Raw genomic sequence first — 6,000 nt, 5'->3', positions numbered from 1 at the left:
CGGCTACATAATACAATCATTTAGGAGAATAGAATTTAATACCTCTGACACATCTGAGCCCCAGCATTCACAGGTGAGATGCCAAGGTAAAGAGCACTGGCATTCATCAAGTTGCTTGGGCCAAAAATTTAGAGTGTGGGGGGGTTGCTCGTTGGAGAGGGAGGCACCGTCCCTCATGAGGCATAGCCTGTCAACTTTCGCCCCCTAGAGTCCATTTTCCCACACAACAGATCTTTACAAACTTAAAACATTCATCTGATTTATCTTTCCTCCCCTTAAAATCCTCAAGGATCTCTTCCTTTCCCCAAAGTGGCCTGACTCCTGTCTACTGTGACCTCAGCTCAAACCTCTTTCCCTCTGCCCACTACAGTTCAGACACAGTGGCCTTGTTTATACTGTATATACTAGATTTGGTAAAACTGGCCTCACACAGACCAAGCTCACTGCTGTCCCAGAGCTCTTGCATTTGCCATCTCTTTCTCCTGCAACATTCTCACCAAGCTGCCTCCTCATTGCTTATGGCGAGCTCAAATGCCAGCTCCTCTGATCACCAAACCAGCTAAAGCTATGGAACCCCCCCCCCCACCTCAATACCCTCCTTTATCTGTAACACGTTTCTTTGTGTCTACCCTCACTCCTTAAGGGGAGCATCTTTGTCTGTCCTGTTCACTACCATTGTCATTGCCGTGCCTAGCCCAAAGCTGGAGCTCAATAATTTGCTGAATGAGTGACTATCTTACTCTCATCTGCAGCAGAAGTTATTAACCTGTAGTGCAAGGGTTTCAAATCATCCCCTCCTCATCCTGCTCCTCTAAATTAAATTAAAGTTTTGAGCACACTTGCAAGCACTTTGGGATGTGTGTATGAGAGCTGTTGGGAAAGCATGTATTTTTCAGATTTTGAAAGGAATCCAAACAACGGAATGTTGGTTACCACTGGCATAGGGTTTTAATTTGTAGAGCGCGGTCTCATACATTTTGTTCTCATTACACTTATGGAGATAGGATAGAAATGACAATTTCCACCTCATAGAAAAAGGCATTGAGGTGCAGTTCACATCCCAGGCAATAGTGAAATTGACACAAATCCATTTTTTGGCTTACAGATCTTGTGCTCTTTTGGATGAAGACAGAGAAACCAGAACTGTGGGCGAGTAGTTTTGTATTCACTCTTGCTCATCTTCATGTGCTTCAAAAAGCACCGAACTTAATACTTTTCTAAGGACTTTCTTACTTACATGAGCATATAAGGCTGCATTAAACTTTTCCATGAAAAATTATTACCAGCTAGATCAAGGCAGTTTTCAAGCAAAATGTTAATGTATGAACCAAGGAATGCAAAACAGCTTTGTTAGACTAAGTAGAGCATAATTAGGAAAACCGGATTGCAAGAATAAAAATAACAAACCTTAAAACCAAATGAATACAATGTTGAGATCTCTGATGTTTAGATTTTATCTACCCTTTATTTAGATACACAACTGAACCATCTACACTGACAAATCAATTGAATCTAGTTTTTTTTTTTTTTTAATCAGTTTTTCCAGGGACACCTGGCTGGCTCAGTCTGTAGAGTGACTCTTGATCTCAGGGTCATAAGTCATGTCAGGCATGGAGCCTACTTTTTAAAAAAATCTCTTTTTCCAGAAAAGAAAAATCTAAATTTAATCTCTTTTCTGCTCACACAATTTTTGAGAGAAGCAGTGGGTGCAGGAGGAGCTACATTCTTTGGAGAATTACTACAAAATATTTAAACCATACAAATTTGGTAGCCTACAAGATTTCTTCTCAGGGGCCCTGTCTATAGGATACAACCAGACACTGGCTTCAAAAGAGCTTGTTTTATTAACCTCGAGAAGTTATAGGAAACGTGCCACTTGAAAGAATTTCCTATTCTGGGAGGATACACTGGATTAAAGAGACTTTTTTTTCCCCTCCTCACTAGCATCTATAATTAAAGACCTAAACCTTTATTTTAAGCAACAACAACAAAAGGTCTCTATTGAATTAGCTGTTTTCTTATCCCTTAAAACCCACAGGGTTCACATGTTTGGAAGGAATTTCCACTTAGCTGGCTTGGCTGTCATTCTTAGATTTGCTACATTTATTTATTTAATTTTTAAGATTTTATTTATTTGACAGAGAAAGAGAGCACAGGTAGAGGGAGCAGCGGGCAGAGGGAGAAGCAAGCTCGCCGCTGAGCAGGGAGCCCGATGCAGGGCTCCATCCCAGGACCCTGGGATCATGACCTGAGCTGAAGGCAGACGCTTAATGCTTAATTGACGGAGCCACCCAGGTGCCCTGATTTTGCTGCATTTAAAAACGTTAGCCAAGCAGCACACACACGTTCTTGCCGCTGGGACCTTCCACCCTCCATGTCTGTCCAGTTCCCACCTCCTTGGGTGGCCATGTACACCAGAAGCAGACCCTGGGCCCAGCTCCTCATTCAGCGCAGGCCTCAGGCAGGAGGACCAGCCCACCTCCCATGTTGGCAGTCATGGAAGGGAGAAAGGCAAATTCAGCAGCTTGCAGCTAGCCACAGCAGCGGAGCAGTAGCCGACCGCGGCAACTTGATTTTCTCCAGCAAGGGCCGGGTCAAGTTCGGCTCTGGGGTGTGAGTGCTCACCTGGGCAGCCACAGGGTCTGCCTGACAGCCGTGGACAGTGGACACCAGTGTAGAAGGTGTCGCGGCAGACTGTGATGACCACGGGGGTCAGCATCTTTTGCCCTGAGGGCAAGTTTAGGATTGGAGCTGTCCACTGTGTGGGCCCCCAGAGTGGCCACATCATTGCGGCTGACAAGTTGTATTCTCACCTTCCAACCCAATGGCACTTTGTACGGCCCCACTTTGTGGCTTAAACAAGAATGTGATTGCAGTGAAGGATTTCCAACATCACTCCGAGAAGGTGTCCCGTGCCAGTGGAGAGTTCCTTTTCAAGTTTATTCCTAAGAAAGTAGCTGTGGACTTGAGGGATTGGGGCTGACTGAGGCACCTGCTGCGTCCATATGTCTGACAGCTCTGGCTCCTTCTTGTCCTGTACCAACAGTCCACAGAACGAGTACGGGGCCCAGAAGGACTGGCACTGGCCACTTGGTGGTGGCTTTTGCTGATAACCACGGGTTTGAGACTGGTAACTGCCCAGCGCCCTGCCTGGCTCACAGAAGGACAGATGTAAGGGTGATCAGTCAAGACAGTCTGGCTAGGTGGGGTCAGACATGGCAGCACAGAGAGTGGGCCGTGGGCATGCCTGCTGCCTTCATTCTCCCCCCTCCCAACACTGGGGTTGCAATTTTTGTATCCGATTCTTGGTGACCGAGTGGGCCTGGACTGCAGTCAAGGAACGCATGCAGATCTTTGTCTAACCTCACTCCTTCTGTGATCCCTGGGTCTGCACCCCCCCCACCCCCACCCCCCGCCCAGGGCTGGAACTCTTACTCTCAGGCGTTAAGTCCCTCTGGTTGTCTTCCTACCACACACATCAACAAAGACGGCAATACCCCATTTCTCACGTTAAATGTGGACACACAGACAAAGCCAAATGCAGGATGATAGAATCTTAAGAGCACATTTCACATTTACCATGATTTCATCAAAAGCGGTCTTGTCAGGCATCTCCACTAGGAATTGCCTGACGGGCCTTCTACATGTGTAATATCTGTAAAAAGCCATTTGGATTATTGCCCAAGTTTATTCTTTGTGTTCCAAAAAACTAGAAGCAAACCACAGGGAAAAAAATCCAGATCCCAGTGGAAGAACTGCTTCTTGGCTTGTGACTGCCGGCGTCAGAACACTTTGGGGTTACTCCTTAACTATAACTGATGCTACCACCTCGAAATCCCAACCTACTGCCAGGGTCAAAGATCGCTGTTGGACAGGGATAATGGTTTCTATTAACTCCCTTCTTTCATTTAAAATAAACCATGAGGGGCGCCTGGTTTAGGCTCAGTCAGTAGAGCCTATGACTTTTGACCTTGGGGATGTGAGTTCAAGCTCTCCATGTTGGAAGTGGAGACTACTCCCCCTGCCCCCCTCAAAACCACCACGAATAGGAATCCAGCAAGAAAGGGGTTGTTGCTAAGAAAAATTTTCTCTTGGCCATCAGCTCTAAACGTACTTAACCAAAAGCTGATAGAGACAGATGGATCTTTTCCAACCAGAATTTTCTACTGTGAATGGAATGTTAATTCATTTTATTCCAGAAAGATGAAGCAGATTCACTTCTGCTGGGATTCGAACCTATCATTCATCAGAAGTCTAGGTGTTTCATACTAAATCATGAAGAGTACAAAAATCGCTAAAATAGATGAGCATTGGGATGCCTGGGTGGCTCAGTTGGTTAAGTGTCCAGCTCTTGATTTCAGCTCAGGTCATGATCTCAGGGTCCTGGGGTTGAGCTCCATGCTCAGTGGGGAGTCTGCTTGTCTCTCTCCCTTTGCCCCTCCCCCTGTTCATACTCTCTCTCTCAAATAAATAATATCTTTTTTTTTTTACACTTGATCTTAGTCAGAGGCGGAGAAAGTAAAATCTTTTTTTTTTTTTTTTAAGAAGATTTTATTCTAGAGAGGACACGCATGAGTGGAGGGGAGGGGCAAAGAGAAGCAGACTCCTCAGACTCCTCATTGACTCTGGGCTTGATACGAGGACCCTGGAATCATGACCTGACCCAAAGGCACATACCCAACTGACTGAGCCACCCAGGAGCCCCAATAAATAAAATCTTTTAAAAAATACTAAAGTGGATGAGCACTGGGATGGGACCCCTTGCTGACTCAGTCAGTGGAGCATGTGACTCTTGATCTTGGGGTTGTGGGTTTGACCCCATGGTGGGTGTAGAGATTATTTAAAAATAAAATCTTCAGGGGCACCTGGGTGGCTCAGTGGGTTAAAGCCTCTGCCTTCGGCTCGGGTCATGATCTCGGGGTCCTGGGATCGAGCCCCAGGTCGGGCTCTCTGCTCAGCAGGGAGCCTGCTTCCCTTCCTCTCTCTCTGCCTGCCTCTCTGCCTACTTGTGATCTCCGTCTGTCCAATAAATAAAATATTTAAAAAAAATAAAAAATAAAAAAAATAAAATCTTCAGGGGCACCTGGGTGGCTCAGTGGGTTAAGCCGCTGCCTTTGGCTCAGGTCATGATCTCAGGGTCCTGGGATCGAGCCCCGCATTGGGCTTTCTGCTCGGCGGAGAGCCTGTTTCCCCCTCTCCCTCTGCCTGCCTCTCTGCCTACTTGTGATCTCTCTCCCTGTCAAATAAATAAATAAAAATCTTTGATAAATAAATAAATAAATAGAAATAAAATCTTCAAAGAAAAAAAGAAACGAACATTTTGTTTTCCTACAAATCAAATCTCAGCATCACTGAATGATAGTGTGCTTTTCAAAGCAAGGCGGTAGAAGGGCATCCACCTTCCACCAAAATGTCCAAAATGGCCTACCTGGTTAAGAGCATTACAAAGAATGGGCTACGTTCTAGGACTTAACCTCCTCAAGGACTTGTTTGCTTTGCTTAGCCCTGTCCTACATGGCCCACAAATTCAACTCTCAAGCTTGTTTCTCAATGAAGGAGGACAAGAGGCGTCTGGCCAGCTCAGTTGGGAGAACATGTGACTCTTGATCTGGGTCATGAGTTTGAGCCCCACGTTGGGCATTGAGATTACTTAAAATAATAAAATCTTAAAAAAATTAAGAAAAGAAAGTAAATAAATAAAGGAGAGCCAGGTAGCAAGATGTAAGAAAAACCAACAGCAAAAACAGAAAAACCCCACTCAAACAGTTGCCAGTGGAAAAGGATTGCTGTCACAGACTTTCAGGCATTTCATAATCAAGAGTCGCATACCCCACCAACTGAGCCAGCCAGGTGCCCCTAAGTCATTTTCAAGTGAGCAGGTTATGATATCCAATGTTCTGTCTATAAATCTCTCCAAATGTGAGCGGGGCACCAAAACAAAGCTTTAGACATCAGTGTGACACTATCGCCACCTTGTGTTCCCCGTCTCCATTACACCCA

This window comes from Martes martes, assembly GCF_963455335.1.
Source record: "Martes martes genome assembly, chromosome: 2".
In the NCBI taxonomy this organism is placed as follows: domain Eukaryota; kingdom Metazoa; phylum Chordata; class Mammalia; order Carnivora; family Mustelidae; genus Martes; species Martes martes.
Note: the sequence above shows the minus strand (reverse complement) of the source record.